Consider the following 18,768-nt stretch of genomic DNA (forward strand, 5'->3'; position numbering starts at 1 on the left):
ATTCTGGGGCCTTGCTGTCCACGGGAGCTAAACCGCCCGATCTGTCGTGATTTGAGTTACCTTTTCTTCCCGTCTCGTTCCCTTAAAACCGGGGATCAATCTTTCGTTTTATAAGCACAGGATGACGGAACAGCGATTGCAGTTCCACAGACATTGCTTGAAGCAGGAGAAAACCCTGAATGATTTCCCATTATATATTTGGCTAAGGTGCAGGTGGGGGGAAAGAAAAATGAACCAATCATATAATGAATTCCCTTCCCGGGTCCCAGGACATCATGATGATTGATATTTATGGATTTTTCTTTTCTTTAAAAAGAGAGAGAGAGAGAGAGGAGAATAAGAACAGCGTACTCTGCGCCGTGAGCCGACGGATGTGAAATGTATTGCCTAACTCTTGGTTCCTGCTTGAGTTTGTTGCACGGTAGACTCCAGCTACAGGCCTAAATAGCTCAACTCTTGAGTTGAGTGGCATAATTATTTGCTCTGCAAACACCCGTCTGAAATGCAGCTGCTTCTCACACGCTGTGAGGAATATCAAACCGCGTGTAAGAGATACAAAGTGGGTTTTCTGTTTAATTCACTTGCGCATCAAGAGAAGACAAAATGGCGGTGTCCGTAGCAGTGCTGTCAAGTATCCCGTTTTCCCCGGGAATCTCCCTTAGAGGCGTCGTAGCCCATGGGCAGCGTTTCCAAAATACAGTAAGCCTACTGCGTGCGTTCACACCAGTGCCGCCCACTTTTGCTTCTGGCTCCGCCCACCACTGCCATGTGACTGTCCCCGGGATAGGTGAGGCTGCTGATCCCTTATTTTCAAATCCGAAACTTGACAGCTATGGTCCATAGCTCACCCCTGCGGTATCAAAATGTGCCCTGGCCAAAGAAAACTGGCCCCCGCATTTCGTTTTAATCCATTTGTTAAAAGTTTCAGTTGTAAGGCTCTTGTAGGCACTGGCGGAGGAAGGGGGTGCGGTGGATGCGGCCCACCCTGGGTGTCATCCCTGAGGGGGGTGACATCACCACGCCGCCCCTCTGGTACACTCACCGCTTGCCGCAGGTGACGCTCCCTGGGACCCTTGCCCTGCCCCTGTGGGCAACTAGCCCCGTCCCATGGGTGCCTAGCCCCGCCTCTGGGTGCACAGCATGTGCGCTGCTCCAGGTGCCGGAGCAGCTAGTTCAGCCTCTGCTTGTAGGCAGGGAATCACAAGGTAATTGTACTTTGCTGTGCACATTGATTGCACTTATAAATATATCAATGGCTCTTAGCCACGATGGCTATGCTCTGCTTCCATGCCCAGAGGTAGCAATGCTTCTGAATTGCAGATTGGAAGGGAAAGAGGTTCGATAGATTGTCAGCATTGGAGCTACAATCCAGATTGGGACCCTAGCATAGGGGAGCTCCAACTCTTTGCACCCCTTGCACTTCGGTCTCAATGCAGTTTGCAAGTTCCACTCCATGCCTGCAACTTGCATCGGGTGGGAAAGCTCTCGTTTTAATCGGAGGGTGGGGAACTGCAACAAATTGTTGCAGTGTGGCATGGTCCTGCTGTTCAGGTTTGTTAACTTCACGTGTGTGTGTGTTTGTGTGTGTGTGTGTGTGTGTGTGTGTGTGATGCCTATTGGTTTTCAAGGTCTCACCATCTCCCTGTGCACTTGGGCGTGATGTCTTGGACGCGTTTTCCAAACGAAGAACTGCAATTTATTTGTTTAAAAGCCCAGTAAATGAAATAATGAATTCGCAGGCGAGGTAGAAACTTTCCACTTGTGGCTAAGCATGCTCGGAGGCTGGGGTGGGGGTGTGATTTGGCCAATGTTTATTCACACTCCCAAGCATCCTCGAAAATCAACAACCGTGCCCCACCCCCACCCCCTGTAGCCCCTCCTCAGGTCGCTCATCTGGTAAATCTATCACATATTCAAAGCACAGTTGGGGGTCTTCCTCCACTTCCCCCCTTCCCCCCAGAACTTTCTGTGCACAAACTGGACCTTGAATATGTGCGGGTACGTGTGGGTGCGCATCACAATTCTCGTGAGAATCTCTGCTCAGTTGCTAAAAAGTGTGCAAGTGGAACCCTTTAAAATCGAAAATACAGTCAGGACTTTCCTTTTAGCTGACCCACGCAGAACAACAAACATCCAGCGACGACAGATTGTGCTCTGGGAAGAACTTATGTATCAATTTGGTGACAGTGCTTTTGAGGAATGTGTGTGTCTCCGTGTGTGATAGGATCGGAACCAAAAGGTATAGGGGGTGGGATATTATTTCTTCCCCCACCAGGCTGCCCCCCCCCAAAAGACCCCAACACATCAACTTTGCAGCATGTGCATGTGTTAAACCCTCGCCCTGTGCCTCACAGTGCCCAAATCCTGATTCACCCCAGTTAGCAACTACAGTCGTATCTTGGAAATCAAATGGAATCCATTCCAGAAGTCCGTTCAACTTCCGAAACGTTGGGAAACCAAAGCACGGAAGCCACGCCGGACGTCCGGCTTCCGAAAATCATTCGGCAACCCAAACACTCACTTCCGGGTTTCGATTGCTCGGGAGCTGATCTGTTCGGGAGCCAAGGCGTTTGAGATCCAAGATACAACTGTACTTTTAAAGAATAGCAGGCACATTAAATGCATTCATTCATTTAATATATCAACTTCTTTCGTCCCCCCTAAGACTAGAATTTGGAGTCCAACGAAACCAGTAAAAGATTTGGAATGGATACAAGATAGGACCCCCCCCAAAAAAAAACAGGCCATCAAATTTAGCACCCCAGGTTGTGCCAAAATAACTTGTCACACCTTGAGGGTACTGGGAGAAATTCGCAGCAAAATGCTGCTGAATTTTCATGAGGACTAATAACAACAACAAATGCTGCAAACTTGATGTGGAAATGTGGAGACCTGGACATAAGATTGGAACAATAAGAAATAGAAAGAAGCTGAATCTGACCCATAGCCCTACAGCTTAAGGATGGGGAGAAAAGTGATTCGGTTGAACGTTTGCAAGTTCACGTTGACTTTCCGAAACAGTTTGCAAATTGAAAGCCACCCGTCCTTTGAAATTTGCATTTCTCTGGGTTACGCAATGCCATTCTGCAGCCTAGCAATGTGTGCAGAAACATGTTATATCCGGGGAAATTGCATTGCAATTATTGATTTGTTTAACAAAATCTGCACACTGCTTAAATGTAAAAACGAACCTACCTCTAAGCAATTTACAAAAAGAAGAATTATGTATATTGGGAGGATTTTGCACTAAAACGCTGGTGAATTTTCATGGGGATTTCTCTCTCTCTCTTAATCGCAAAGGGGTGTGGAAATGGGAAAGCTGAACTGAAGAAACGAGAAGCTGGGAGAATTTAAAAAAAAAAATCGCTCACCATTCACTAATTCATTGCATAAACGTGCAGCTCCAGGCCTGAGATTGGTCCGCTGCAACCTTAACATAGATCACACTAACAGGGCTGGGAAACCTGGGGTGTTGGTGAAATTCTGCCACATTTTTAAAAACCTGGTGTGCACCCACCTCACCCTCATCCCTCTTGAGTCTCAGGGCCCACCTTTCGGAGAGAGCTCTGGAAAAAAAACAATAATTTCTTTTGAGGGTGGGGAGCAATTAGGTAACGGTGGAAAAGGGAGTGAGAATGGAGCCACTGACACCTACTGCCCCCATTGGCATGGAATTTCCCTAGCCATTATGGGATGGGGGCTCTGGTGCCTCGTAAATTGGACAATTTATGCCGGGTGCCGACAGGTGCCTTGATCTGGACACGCTGCCCTGCCACAAACAGGAAAAGGAAGAGGTGAGTTTTCATGGGTTACTTGCTCCCTCCAGCCTCCCAAGTTTTCCACTCGGCTGAAACTTTGACAGCGCCTGATAATCCATCAGGGGGCTTTCCCCCTTTCCTCTCGCCTCCCGCGCTGACCACCTCCAGGAACCCAGCCTCTGTCTGTTGGCTGCCCTTAATGGTCCGGACTTCCTCTTTTCACACGGACCCCGGAAAAGTTTCCCACCCCTCGGTTCCCTTGGGTGAGCCCCGTCAGGGGAGGTTGCCTCTGCAGCTCGCCTGGAAGGAGAGGGAGTCAAAAGGTGAGGAGGAGGGACAGGAAGGCAGATGAGGGATGGAGGAGTCGAGGCAACTGATGCAAAGCTGGGAAGGCAGCAGGAACAGGGAAAGGAAAAAGCCAGCAGCAGCCTTGACCCCCCCCCCCATGCATCTCTCTTTTTTTGGTAAATGATTTTTATTGGTTTTTACATATAATCACATTACGTAACATCGTGCCCTCTGTTTTATCTCTTTGGCTCCTCCCGTCTGGTGGTTTACAAAATTAAACTTTACACCTTTACATTTCGCTTCGTTCCCTATCCTTGTTATGTTGTTGTTGTTTAGTCGTTTAGTCATGTCCGACTCTTGGTGACCCCATGGACCAGAGCACGCCAGGCACTCCTGTCTTCTGAGTATTGAAAAAAAAAAACAAGAGAGGAGTTGTTGTTGTTCAGTCGTTCAGTTGTGTCCAACTCTTTGTGACCCCATGGACCAGATCACGCCAGGCACTCCTGTCTTCCACTGCCTCATCGCAGCGGGAGGCAGTTTGGCCAAACTCATGTTAGTAGCTTCGAGAACACTGTCCAACCATCTCATCCTCTGTCGTCCCCTTCTCCTTATGCCCTCCATCTTTCCCAACATCAGGGTCTTTTCCAGGGAGCCTTCTCTTCTCAGGAGGTGGAGCCTCAGCTTCAGGATCTGTCCTTCCAGTAAGCACTCAGGGCTGATTTCCTTCAGAATGATACAAAATTAAAAATTAAAAAAAATTCCTTCCAGTAGCACCTTAGGGACCAACTAAGTTTGTTCTTGGTATGAGCTTTCGTGTGCATGCACACTTCTTCAGATACATGCACATGAAAGCTCATACCAAGAACAAACTTAGGAGTGTGGTGCAATCTCCTTCTTTGGAGATCTTTAAGCGGAGGCTTGACAGCCATCTGTCAGGAATGCTTTGATGGTGTTTCCTGCTTGGCAGGGGGTTGGACTGGATGGCCCTTGCGGTCTCTTCCAACTCTATGATTCTATGGTCTCTATGGTGCTACTGGAAGGAATTTTTTAATTTTGTTTTGACTATGGCAGACCAACACGGCTACCTACCTGTTCCTTCAGAATGGATAGGTCTGATCTCCTTACAGTCCATGGGACTCTCAAGAGTCTCCTCCAGCACCATAATTCAAAAGCATCAATTCTTCGGCGATCAGCCTTCTTGATGTTCCAACTCGCACTTCCATACATCCTTGTTATAGCATTACCTAAAATATTATATCACTCAACCTGAATGGGTAGCAATTTCATCTTACATATCTTTCATATAACCCTGCTAATGAGGTTAATTGCTTACAGCTGTCTTTCAAATATAATATACTGGTAAATTTATTCCATTCCTTTTGGAATGCTTGGTCTCGCTGGTTCCGGATTCTTCCCGTCACTTTCGCCAGTTCTGCAAAGTCCATCTGAATCCTGGGAGCTTTAGTTTGTTAAGGGTGTCAAGACTTGCTGGGAGACCCCCCCCCATATGCCCCTCCCAGAGCTATGGTTTCTGGAGCAAAAATTAAATACGTAATATCAAAATGGCCTTTCTTTAAAGCGAATGAGAAGCAAAGCATGAATCCTAGTGGAAGTAGCCTCCAGAAACATTTTGTTATTAGGGGCAATATTGGCAAAACTGTGTATGATTATTTAGTTATATTTATTTATATTGCACCTTTTCCCCAAGAAAGGGACTCAAGGCGGCTTGAACAAATGAAAACAACAAAGTTAAAATACAAACAGCTAAAAAGATATAAAAGGTCATTTTTAAAAATGTAATTAAACTCTAATTTTATACACATACACACACCCCTAGTAAAATCAGCACAGCACATAAGGCAAAGTCGCATTGAAATAATTTGTACAGTTGGCGAAATTTGCACCAAGACGCTGACCATATTTTGCGCAGACTTTTCTAAAATTGCAAACCGTCGTGTAAAGGTTGGAAACCAAATACTGGGGAAATAAGGAAAACAAAGAGAAATTGAGGGATTCCTCCATCTCAGCCTACTGCAGCTGGGGGCACAGATTATCCAACCACACCAGTTGTCTTCCAAATGCGTTCTTTCAAATTTGGGTCCTTGCGTGGGCCCCCAGGAAAGCCCCAATAGCAACTAAAATGACTCCGGGCGGGATGTTTGGAACCCAGAGCCCAGCCAGAGACCCAAGATAGCTCTCTGCCGACCAAGCCAGGCAAAGCAGCACAGGGTCTCTGCAAGCCAATGATCTGATCTGGTATGTGTCACCTTCATATGTATATGCAATTATTTTCTGGGATTCTCTCCCAACCCCCAGGTTTCCTCTTAATAAACATGCTTCCAGAATCTCGCCATCAAATCTTGAATAGGCCTAGTGTGTCTCCCTTCTCCCCCCCCTCTTTCTCCACCGTTCCCTTCCCTCCCGGATGGAATTAGCCCTTTCCTACCACAGAGCACAGACAGCGTTGCTTAGCGCTATCGGGTCGAATCCATTCTATTGACAATATCAATTTGTGCAATTCCTGCATTAGGATTTTTGTTGCCAACCCGCGTTTGAAAGGAGCGGCCGACCCCCATTAGCGCCTTAATTGTGGTTAAAGCACTGAGCAATTCAGATACCAGCTCTGTCCGTGCCACGGAGGGGCCTCGCCATGTGACAGAGAAATCAATACTCATTGAGGTCCCCAAGTATAGGGGGGGGCGGTGTGCAGAGAGAGAGCCTTCCCTTATTTTTTTCTTATGCGACTTTCGGCTGGTTCGTGTATCTGCCAGACTTCTCTCTCCATGCTTCAGCAACGTTCAACAGGGAAGAAAGTTTGCCAGGATAAACAATGTTAAACACAAACAGAATCTCTCAGAAAAAAGCAGGGATATAATATAATATAATATAATATAATATAATATAATATAATATAATATAATATGGGACACAGGTGGCGCTGTGGGTTAAACCACAGAGCCCTAGGGCTTGCCGATCAGAAGGTCGGCGGTTCGAATCCCCGCGACGTGGTGAGCTCCCGTTGTTCGGTCCCAGCTTCTGCCCACCTAGCAGTTCGAAAGCATGTCAAAAGTGCAAGTAGATAAATAGGTACCACTCTGGCGGGAAGATAAACGGCGTTTCTGTGCACTGCTCTGTTTCGCCAGAAGCCGCTTAGTAATGCTGCCACATGACCCGGAAGCTGTACGCCGGCTCCCTCGGCCATTAACGCAAGATGAGTGCCGCAACCCCAGAGTTAGACACGACTGGACTTAATGGTCAGGGGTCCCTTTACAATAATAATAATAATAATAATAATAATAATAATAATAATAATAATAATAATAATATAATTTATACCCCCGGCCACCTGGTTGGGTTGCCTCAGCTACTCTGGGCGGCTTCCAACACATATATAAAAAAAATCTCTCAAAGGGAGAAGTGTTTCCTAGACTCAAGGAAGGGAACTTAAAAGTCATCTAGTCCACCCTAGGCAGCTGAATGCAACAAATTAGAATCATAAGAGTTATAGAGTTGGAAGGGACCCCAAGGGTCATCCAGTCCAACCCCCTGCAACACAGGAATCTCAGCTAAAGCATCCATGTCAGAAGGCCGTCCAACCTCTGTTTGAAAACCTCCAAGGAAAGAGAGTCCACTACCCCTTGTGGGAGTCTGTTCCACAGTTGAACAGCTCTAACCGTCAGAAAATTCTTCCTGATGTTTAGTTGGAATCTCTTTTCTTGCAATTTGAATCCACCAGTTCGGGTTTGGCAGTCAATCATTCTTCACAGGGAACTCTGGGAATTGTAGTTCTCGGAGGGGGATGAGGGGGTCTCCTAACAACTCTCAGCACCTTTAACAAACTACAGCTCCCAGAATTCTTTGGGAGAACCCCAAAGGGGCATCATAGCTCTTTAAATGTGTGGTGCCCCTGTTCTGTGAAATGCCCTTCCCTCTGCCATACATGACACAGCAAACAATAGAAGCGTCAGACGTCTTGTAAAGATGTATATTTTTGCCCAGACTTTTTCTGCTTTACGCATGTGAATCCTCCAAATGCCTATCTTATTCGGGGTTTTCTTTATATCCTTTCATGCCGCTGCTTTATTGGCTTCAGGCTGCATTTCTTTTTTTTAGTGCTATCGATTGTTGTACACCGCTGAGAGATTTTTAAAACATTAAGTGCTTTATAAATGCCTTAACGTGAATGAATAAATAAAACTTCCCATAGTGCCCTGGGGCACCTGATGCGGCGTGCCTCCAAGGCATTGTGGGAGATGTAAAATGGCAGAAGCAAGGGCCGCCATGTTGATTTCCCACTTTGCCTCAGACCAACTGTATGTCAGCACACTGAGGCATTATGGGAAATTCGTAACTGTCGCTTGTATTTGGTTACTGTCCACCTCTAATGTCAGATGTTAGTGCCAGAGGGTCCTAGTGGGGACATGACATGAAGACAGACTCCATGATAATAATAATAATAATAATAATAATAATAATAATAATAATAATAATAATAATAATTTTATTATTTGTACCCCGCCCATCTGACTGAGCTTCCCCAGCCACTCCGGGCGGCTCCCAAACGAATGTTAAAACAATACAGCGTTAGATATTAAAAACTTCCCTAAACAGGGCTGCCTTCAGATGTCTCTTAAAAATAGGATATCTGCTTATTTCCTTGACATCTGATGTAATAATAATAATAATAATAATAATAATAATAATAATAAATTTATTTATACCCCCCCCCAATCTGGCTGGGTTTCCCTAGCCACTCTGGGCGGCCTCCAACAGAATATTAAAAACACGATAAAACATCAAACATTTAAAACTTCCCTAAACAGGGCTGCCTTCAGATGTCTTCAAAAAGTCAGAGAGTTGTTTATTTCCTTGTCATCAGATGGGAGGGTGTTCCACAGGGCGGGTGCCACTACCGAGAAGGCCCTCTGCCTGGTTCCCTGTAACCTCACTTCTCGCAGGGAGGGAACAGCCAGAAGGCCCTCGGAGCTGGACCTCAGTGTTCGGGCTGAACGATATGGGTGGAGACGCTTCTTCAGGTATACCGGGTCAAGGCCATTTAGGGCTTTCAAGGTCAGCACCAAGACTTTGAATTGTGCTCGGAAATTTACTGGGAGCCAATGTAGGTCTTTCAGGACCGGTGTTATGCGGTCCCGGCGGCCGCTCCCAGTCACCAGTCTAGCTCCGCATTGAGCATGAGTTGTAATTTCCGGGTCACCTTCAAAGGTAGCCCCGCATAGAGCGCATTGCAGTAGTCCAAGCGGGAGATAACCAGAGCATGCACCACTCTGGCGAGACAGTCCGCGGGCAGGGAGGGTCTCAGCCTGCGTACCAGATATTAAATTATATTATATTCACGGCAAGCCACTCACACATGAAAGTCATCACTTGATGCTGCAGTCCTCAAGTGAGGAACGCCGCCGTGTGTGAACCAGCCCTCCACAGCAACATAATGTAGGGAAACAGGCCCTTTTAGAGATAACGGGGAATTTGCCCGCACTCTCTCTCTCTCTCTCTCTCTCCCGCACACACATTATCTGGCTAGAGGTGTAGCGAGGAAGATAAACCATCTTTGAAACCAGATCTTTCAATTAGAAATGACAGAGTCGCATCCCTTCAAGAGCAGCAGGCTTTAATGAATTTTGTATGAATAGAAGCTGTTTGTATTCTGAAGTACCGGCAGACTGTGTTCTCTTCAGGGACCCCCTGCGCTCTCGGATCTATATCCTATTGATATCAAATGGGAGTGGTGTTCATGGATCAAGGAGTGGGGGGGACACTAACGGGGCCTGGGAGGGCACACACACTCCAACGTACCGGAGGTGGGATGCTTAGTATAACAATTTAATTACAAGCTAAATTGCCGCATCTCTGATAATGTCACATACATTGCAGGGAGGAGGGAAGTTAATTGGGGCATGTGGGGGGAGGAGGACGGAAGGGGAGAAAGAGACGGAGGGAGAAAGAAAGGAAGGAAGGAAGGAAGGAAGGAAGGAAGGAAGGAAGGAAGGAAGGAAGGAAGAATCCCACTAAAAAGGAATGGTACTAAGGTGGACCTGTTCATTCCCAAGCTACTACCAGGGACTTTTCAGCTGACGGAAATAATTTTTCTTAGCAACCCATTTTTGAGTAGGCTGACCACTTCTGTACTTCTAATAATAATAATAATAATAATAATAATTTTTATTTATATCCTGCCCTTCCCGGTTTAAAAACCGGGCTCAGGGCGGCTAACAGAAAATATAAAACATTGATTAAAATGCGACTTAAAAAAACAGCACAAAACAGCATGAAATACAACATAAAATGCAGCGTCAATATCAATCAAATTCAAAAATTCAGGGGTCATTTGGGCGGGGGGCGGGGAGAACTAACCCCAGTCAGTAGACATCAAATGTTCACCAGGACTAACTGGCCAAGTTGATCCTACTAGGGCCAGCAAGGAGACCAGGGAAGAATTTAAATGTGGGGTCCCAGAAAGGGCTTCTTCATAGAAGAGGAAAGGGAAAAGGGAATAGAGGATCAGGCTAATTCAAATTGAAGGCCAGGCGGAAGGAGATCAAGTCCTGCAGGGCCCTAGTCTAATGGGACAGAGCATTCCACCAGGTCGGAGCCATCACTGAAAAGGCCCTGGCCCTGGTGCAGGATAGCCTTTAAGCTATTATTATTCATGGACCTTAGGGTCCTCTGCGGGACATACCAGGAGAGGCGGTCCCGTAAGTACGAGGGTCCTAGGAAGGTTCATTATCTTTGAACTGTGATGCATGAGGGATGGGACTCGGGGAGGGCCACCAGCTTCTATGGCTTCAGGAAAGGATTGGACCAGTGGCGGAGGTGGGGCTCTCAAATTTCAGCAGGGCCCTGTGTGGTGCTAAAACTTGGCCCCGCGCCTCTCAGACTCCACTCTACAGCATTGTTATGGACCCCCCCCCCCCGCAGTGTGGCACCCAGTGAAGCTGCACTGGTTGGCTACCCTAAAACCGCCTCTGATTGGACATACCGTATTGGCCCGAATATAAGCCTACCCCCCCCAAATTATGACAGTGAAAAGTGAAGGTGCAACTTATATTCACGACCTTACGCTGCCAGCAAAGCGGCATGGCTCACCCCCCCACCCCAGGAGTATGGGAAGAAGAATAGTTTGGATTTGATATCCCGCTTTATCACTACCCGAAGGAGTCTCAAAGCGGCTAACATTCTCCTTTTCCCTTCCTCCCCCACAACAAACACTCTGTGAGGTGAGTGGGGCTGACAGACTTCAGAGAAGTGTGACTAGCCCAAGGTCACCCAGCAGCTGCATGTGGAGGAGCGGGGAAGCGAAGCCAGTTCACCGGATTATGAGTTTACCGCTCTTAACCACTACACCACACCGCCTCACCAACGGCGCGCAGCCCGCCCACTGCTCCCAAGCCTCCCCTGAGCCGCCAGAAAGAAGGGGGAAGGGGGGAAGACCGCTGGCAAAGCGGTGCGGCACACCCCCCCCCCCAGGAAGCAGCCCGGGCACTGTCTCCCCTCCCCTTCAATTTTAAAGGTGCTGCTTACTTTCAGGTGCGGCTTATATTCAGGCCAATACGGTATTCCTGGAGGAGAGGACTATTCACATGCTTGCAAAGATAGAGGCAATGATGCTTCTGAATCCGAATTTCTGGAAACCACAGGAGGAGAAAGGGCTCTCGTGTTCGAATCCTGCTTGCTGGTTTTCTATAGGCATCTGGTCAGCCACTGTAAGAACCAGGATAGTGAACTCAATGGCCCTTGGCCTGATCCAGCTGCAGGCTCTCCTAAAGTTCCTATGTTCTTACTCAAACTTGGACATGGCAGCTCTTTAAATGGAGAATGCTTTCAAATCCTAGCCTGCTCAGCCCCCTCTGCATCGGTTTTCAAAGGTGGGCACAGAAAAGTGCAAAAATGTTTTGCAGTGCAATTTTTGTTCAAAGACCTGAAACTTTATGGACATAGGAACATAAAAATAGCCTGCTGGATCAGGCCCATAGCCCTTCTAGTCCAGCATCTCACAGGGGCCAACAAGTTGCCTGTGGGGAACCCACAAGAAGGACCCAAACACAAGATGACTCTCCCCTCACCATGAAGTTGTTTCAGTAAGTGCCACGCTTTTAACATTTGGGGGGGGGCAGTACCGGTACTGTGCAGCCTTGAGTACCCCCAGAAAAAACCACTGATTATTATTATTATTATTAATACTTCAAGCGGCTAACACAAATTAGAACATCAGGAATCACAAGACAGAGAAACCAGTAGGAGAACACGCCAGTCTCCCAGGACATCCTATACAAGATCTCAAAGTAGCTGTCTTATTACAAAAGAATTTCAGAAATAGACTGGAAAGAGAAGTTGCTGAATTGCAGCTTATTACCAAACTTAAAACCATGGAGAGACCTGGTCTGAATAGAGACACTGGATTCTTATCTCATTATACAGGTGAAACTCGAAAAATTAGAATATTGTGGAAAAGTCCATTTTTTTAAATTAGAGATTTTCTTGGTTTACAAAAGTGTGTACAATGTCTCTCGCATTTTTCCATGTAACATTTTTACAGATCAATTTTGGTTGTTGAGACATTAGGCAGAAAGTGGGGGAGGAGGTGGGGGGGTGGGGGGGCGATGTTTCTTTTTTTCTTAGTATATGTAGGATTTGGTGTCAGCATTGTTTGTGTTGGTTCTCTGTTGTTCGCTTGTGTTTCTTTGGCGGTGAGAGGTCGCGATTGGCGTAGGGTGTGCTTGTTGAAAAGTCCATTTATGTAAGCAATTGTTTTCATTAGCTACTGGAGTTTAACATACGAGATAAACTCATGACATGCAAAGCAAGATATGTCAAGCCTTTGCTTGTTATAATTGTGATGATTGTGACGTACAGCTGATGAAAACCCCAAAGTTGAAATTGTTAATTTGGGGTTTTCATCAGCTGTATGCCATAATCATCACAATTATAACAAATAAAGGCTTGACATATCTCGCTTTGCATGTCATGAGTCTATCTCATATATTAGTTTCACCTTTTAAGTTGAATTACTGAAAGAAACGAACCTTTCCACGATATTCTATTTTTTCGAGTTTCACCTGTACATGACAAAGCTATCTTTAGCCATCTCACCCCTTGCTTTTTCCTGTAAGACCAATTGCAGTCATTAACAGTCGTCAACAGGTTTTCCACACCTATCAGCCAATCCCCCATTCCCACCCCCCTTCTGAGTAATGCCCCTCCCCACCCTCTCACTATATATAAGGGTCTGGTGACTTCTGTTTCAGTGTATCTGAAGAAGTGTGCACAAACTTAGTTGGTCTCTAAGGTGCTACTGGAAGGGATTTTTTATTTTATTTTGTTTCGACAAATTAAAACAACACAGGTAAGATACAGAAGGCCACAAACAGATAATAGTTAAAAAGCAGTTTTAACATAATCAAAACAATATAAAAACACAAATCTGTAAAAATACATTATTATTATTATTATTCTTTATGGAATTTATATACCCCCCTATACCCGGGGGTCTCAGTACAGTTCACAGAAGAAAATCAAGATATACAGTAAAACCACAAAATACCTAATAAAATAAAAACAATAACCCAATAACACCCCCCCCCCCGATAATATAAACAGCACGTTGTTGTTGTTGTTCAGTCGTTCAGTCGTGTCCGACTCTTCGTGACCCCATGGACCAGAGCACGCCAGGCACACCTATCCTCCACTGCCTCTCGCAGTTTGGCCAAACTCATGTTAGTAGCTTCGAGAACACTGTCCAACCGTCTCATCCTCTGTCGTCCCCTTCTCCTTGTGCCCTCCATCTTTCCCAACATCAGGGTCTTTTCTAGGAAGTCTTCTCTTCTCATGAGGTGGCCAAAGTACTGGAGCCTCAACTTCAGGATCTGTCCTTCTAGTGAGCACTCAGGGCCGATTTCCTTGAGAATGGATAGGTTTGATCTTCTTGCAGTCCATGGGACTCTCAAGAGTCTCCTCCAGCACCATAATTCAAAAGCATCAATTCTACGGCGATCAGCCTTCTTTATGGTCCAGCTCTCACTGCTCTATTTAAAAGCCCATCCCTTAGAAAAAGAGTCAGTTCCCAGAAGCCTATCGGAATAAGACAACCAATGAAAGGACAGCAAGGAGTGAGCCAGTATGGCTTCTCTAGGGAGGGAGTTTCAGAGTCTGGGAGCAGCCACCAAGAAGGTCCTGTCCTGTGTCACCACCACGCATGCCTGGGAGGGTTGGGGTGCTGAAAGAAGGGCCTCCCCCAAAGATCCAAGAGTCCTGGCAGGCTCGTATGGGATAGCCTGGACCTGAGTTGTGTAGGCTGCTGGGTCCAACACACCCTAATGGACCAGCTTCCACCATCCCTGACCACTGGCCATGCTGGCTGGGACTGGGGGAGGCTTGAGTCCAAGAACATCTGGAAAACCATTATTTTCTCACCCCTGTCCAGCTGGCTGTGAATCAGGGCTGGATCTAAGGGAAAGGATGTAACTGGATCTAGGAACGAGGGGTTCCCAGCAGGCCGAGGAGGAGGAGGAAATGCCTTTCTCCTTAGCCAACCAGGGGCCACGGATTCAAGTCTTACGGGTCACCCGTGGCCTCTAAAGGCGATTCCAAACGAGAGAGACGCGGAGACAGGAAAGAGTATTATTTGCGCTTGAGTTAAAAAGGCAATAAAAAGCCCGCAGACCCCTGTCACGCAGGACAAAGCTGGCGTATTTATTGTTTGCTCATTTAACCTGGTTAATTTTTAATAATGTTGAAATTTTCATTTTAATAATTTAGGTAAATTATTTATTAAAGCGGAGGATAATAAGGGATCAGCACAATTATGAATTGACAGTGTTACCTGCGGCTCCTGGAAAGGTAAGGCTCCCCCCCCCCAATTTTCTTTCCCCAAGAAGTCCTTGTTATTGGGTAAACATTAAATTAGTTACAAGTTGGCTTCTCATAAAATTACTTTCTCTGTCTTCTCTCTCTCTCTCTCTGAAAGCTTAAGGTGGTTCTTTTATTCCCTCTGCTGCTAAAAGAAAGCAGCGGTTTCGAGGTCTATGAAAATGTAATTATTAAGAGGGTAAGGGTAAAGGTTAAGGGACCCCTGACCATTAGGTCCAGTCGCAGACGACTCTGGGGTTGCGCGGTCAACTGGCTCTATAGGCCGAGGGAGCCAGCATTTGTGGCCAGCTTCTGGCGAACCAGAGTAGTGCACGGAAACGCCATTTACCTTCCCGCCGGAGTGGTACCTATTTATCTACTTGCACTTTGACGTGCTTTCGAACTGCTAGGTTGGCAGGAGCTGGGACCGAACAAAGGTAGCTCACCCCGTCGCAGGGATTCGAACCACCAACCTTCTGATCGGCAAGCCCTAGGGTCTGCGGTTTAGACCACAGCGCCCCCTGCGTCCCAGTTATTAAGAGTGTATTGGCTTGCAAATTCCTGCTCTAGACTAGGGATGGGGAATCTCCTTCAATCCGGAGGCCGTATACCCTTCTCGGGGGCCGCATGCCAGAGCTGGGCAGGGCCGGAAGCAAAATTGGGGGGGACAAGAAATGCAAATTTCGCCTCGGCTGGTTTTTGCACACACACGGACATCCTTCCAGGTAAGGAAGAGGTGTCATCAGAGTTCAAGGACAGGTTGCACCCAGGCACAAATGCTGAAAGAGGCTTCAAAAAAGATCCGGAAACAAGTTTGGTGTGGTGATAGTCCCAAGGACTATCAATGGAGGCATGGAAGGAGCCTTGATCCTCATCCCAGAGTACCCTGAACCTGGTGATGCCATGGGAGCGGGCTTTGGAGACAGAGGTTAATTGGGAGAGTGGAGCGGAGGAGAGCAGCCTGCCCCCAGAGTGTCTATGCTATAATCTGCAGCCAGCTGTCACCCGCCTGAAGCTTGCAAGTTGCATGCACAGGCTTCTTAATGTTGTCACCCGTCTGTCTCGAGAGACAACGGAGCGCCCCTCCAAGGGTGAAGCCAAATGGCTGCGTCTGCAGCACTGAAGTGACCTCCCTGGGCCGCAAGCCTGGGCAGTGTGACTGGAGGTCCTGGGCTGCCCAGATGACACGACCTCCCTCTCAGCCTCGCTAGTGCGGTCCAAAGGAAAGCAGAGCAAGACGTTTGGCACCAGCTGGGCTTCAGGAGTTGCCAGAAGGAAGCATGGAAGACACCACTGAACCGCCTTAGGGACTCCACTCTGGATTTGTGTAGGGTTTACACCTTAGCCCTTTTCCTCTCCTGAAGATGTCCTGCAAGGCAGCGGGCGTTTAGGATCAGAGTTTTCCTTCTCCTTGATGGGCTCCCTTCCCAGGTGGATGAGTCCCATCTGCCCCTCACTTCCTCACGTCTAGCAACCACCTTCTTTGCTGTTGGCCCCACGATTGATATTGTCCTCTCGATCCACCAAAGCCTGTCTTCACACACAGGCTAATGGCATGCCACCTTCTTTCATCATCATCATCATCATCATCATCATCATTAGTGCTATCTCTCACCTGAAGGTCCAAGCCCCACCTCTGCCACCTGGAGGGGGCCACGGCAAACCTGGAGACTTCCGGTCAGACCTGGAGGTTTAATAACCCTAGACCAGGCACAGGCAAACTCGGCCCTCCAGATGTTTTGAGACTACAGTTCCTATCATCCCTGACCACGGGACCTCTTAGCTAGGGATCATGGGAGTTGTAGTCCCAAAACATCTGGAGGGTCGAGTTTGCCTACGCCTGCCCTCTGGGATCTCCCCCCAGCCCTACCAGGATTGAACCTGGAACCTTCTGCATGCCAAGCACGTGTTCTGCCGCAGAGTTTGCCCCTCCTTTGAGTGGCGAGCCCGACAGGCCAATCCGAGAACGTTGCTTTGACGTTTCCAACCAGGGTGGGGGAAGAAAAAAGCTTCTCTCCACCACCACCTCCCCCCCACCCACATTCCAGGGGGGAAAGGGGGTGTGGGGGAAGGCCCGCTCCCCTGTCCCTCTCCTGCCATGTTCCCAAGGTGCAAACTAATCTCAGATCCCCGGCTTCGCGGCAGCCACCTCTAATTGGCCGTACATTTTCGTCTGGTGTAAGTTCAGCCGTCGTGGCAGCTGCCCCTCCTCCCTCCGGGAATTCTCACCTTCATTATCGCTCTTTACTGCGGAGCGGGTCCAGAGGCTTGGCGGCTTCCAACAAGAGTGCCTATATATATATATATATATATGCATGTAGGGTGGAGTTTTTCCTCTCTCCTACCCACCCCTTCCTTTCCTCCCCTCTTCCCACCAGTAGTTTCAATTTTAATTACCAGCATCATGACAACTCACATCCTCGCCAGGTTGCCTCGCACTAATTAAAGGAAGGAGCAGTTTATGGAAGGGACATGAGCTCCCCTCCACACCGCTGTCTGGCTCTCATCTATTATTTACTGTCGGTAATGCAAATAATTTCCAATTTAAACAGGCAGAGCTGGACGGCGAGAGGGAGAGGCGAGGAGAAAGCGCGAACGAAGAGCAGGTCGTTGACGGCGCCGGAAGGGGGTCCACGCATTCGTGGCGGTGGCGGCGGTCTTCTTTCTGGAGGCAGTATCCTCAAGGCAGGGTCAGCGGTCAGGGGCCCGACAAGCTTCGAGGATGAAGTGGGCTGGGTCACATTTGCACCCGTAGGTTTGATGCGCTGCGGTGCCACTTTGAACCGTCGCGGCCAGGGCTAGCTCAAGACGTTTTGCTGCCCGAGGCAAAGGACAAGATGGCGCCCTCGCCCAAGGGACGTACAGAAGTCAATTTGGCTGGTGGTTCATAGAATCATAGAAGTGTAGAGTTGGAAGGGGTCTTGAGGGTCCACTAGTCCAAACCCCCCAATGCAGGAATCTCAACTAAAGCATCCATGACAGATGGGCACACCAGTGTGGTGTAGTGGTTAAGAGCGGTGGACTCGTAATCTGGGGAACCGGGTTCATGCCAACTTTTTACATATCTGGGTAGGCTTGCTAAAACAAGAACACTTTTAGCAGGTGCCCAAAACAGCACAGTGAAGGTGGTCGCTTGGTGTCAATAGGTGAGGAGTTCCAAAGTGTGGGAATTGGCACACTAAAAGTTTGGTTTCTTATGGAATGAGCATCACTTGACTGAGAGCCAGTGTGGTGTAGTGGTTAAGAGCGGTAGACTTGTAATCTGGTGAACCGGGTTCGCGTCCCCGCTCCTCCACATGCAGCTGCTGGGTGACCTTGGGCTAGTCACACTTCTTTGAAGTCTCTCATCCCCACTCACCTCACAGAGTGTTTGTTGTGCAGGAGGAAGGGAAAGGAGAATGTTAGCCGCTTTGAGACTCCTTAGGGTAGTGATAAAGCCGGGTATCAAATCCAAATCCTCTTCTTCTTCTTCTTCTTCTTCTTCTTCTTCTTCTTCTTCTTCTTCTTCTTCTTCTTCTTCTTCTTCTTCTTCTTCATCCTCTTCTAAGCTTCCAAGGAAGGAGAGTCCACAACCTCCCGAGGGAGACCGTTCCACTGTCGAACAGCTCTTACTGTCAGAAAGTTCTTGCTAGTGTTGAGTCAGAACCTCCTGCCTTGCAACATGAAGCCATTGGTTCAAGTCCTACGCTCTGGAGCAGGAGAACACAAGATTGCTCCATCCTCCATGTGACAGGTCTGGACATTTGAAGATGGCTATTATATTGACCTGGGTGGTGCTGTGGTTAAAACACAGAGCCTAGGGCTTGCTGACCAGAAGGTCGGCGGTTTGAATCCCCACGACAGGGTGAGCTCCCGTTGC

At 47.7% G+C, this 18,768-nt stretch overlaps 1 long non-coding RNA gene across 1 annotated transcript; it reads left to right on the forward strand.

The window, feature by feature from the left end:
- Positions 1–3,766: 3,766 nt before the first annotated feature.
- Positions 3,767–17,502, forward strand: LOC117056847. The gene is made up of 3 exons (XR_004427771.1): positions 3,767–4,081; positions 14,820–14,900; positions 17,462–17,502. It is a non-coding gene; the product is annotated as an uncharacterized LOC117056847 (long non-coding RNA).
- The last annotated feature ends 1,266 nt before the right edge of the window (positions 17,503–18,768 follow it).

Source organism: Lacerta agilis, chromosome 13 (genome assembly GCF_009819535.1).
Source record: "Lacerta agilis isolate rLacAgi1 chromosome 13, rLacAgi1.pri, whole genome shotgun sequence".
NCBI lineage: Eukaryota > Metazoa > Chordata > Lepidosauria > Squamata > Lacertidae > Lacerta > Lacerta agilis.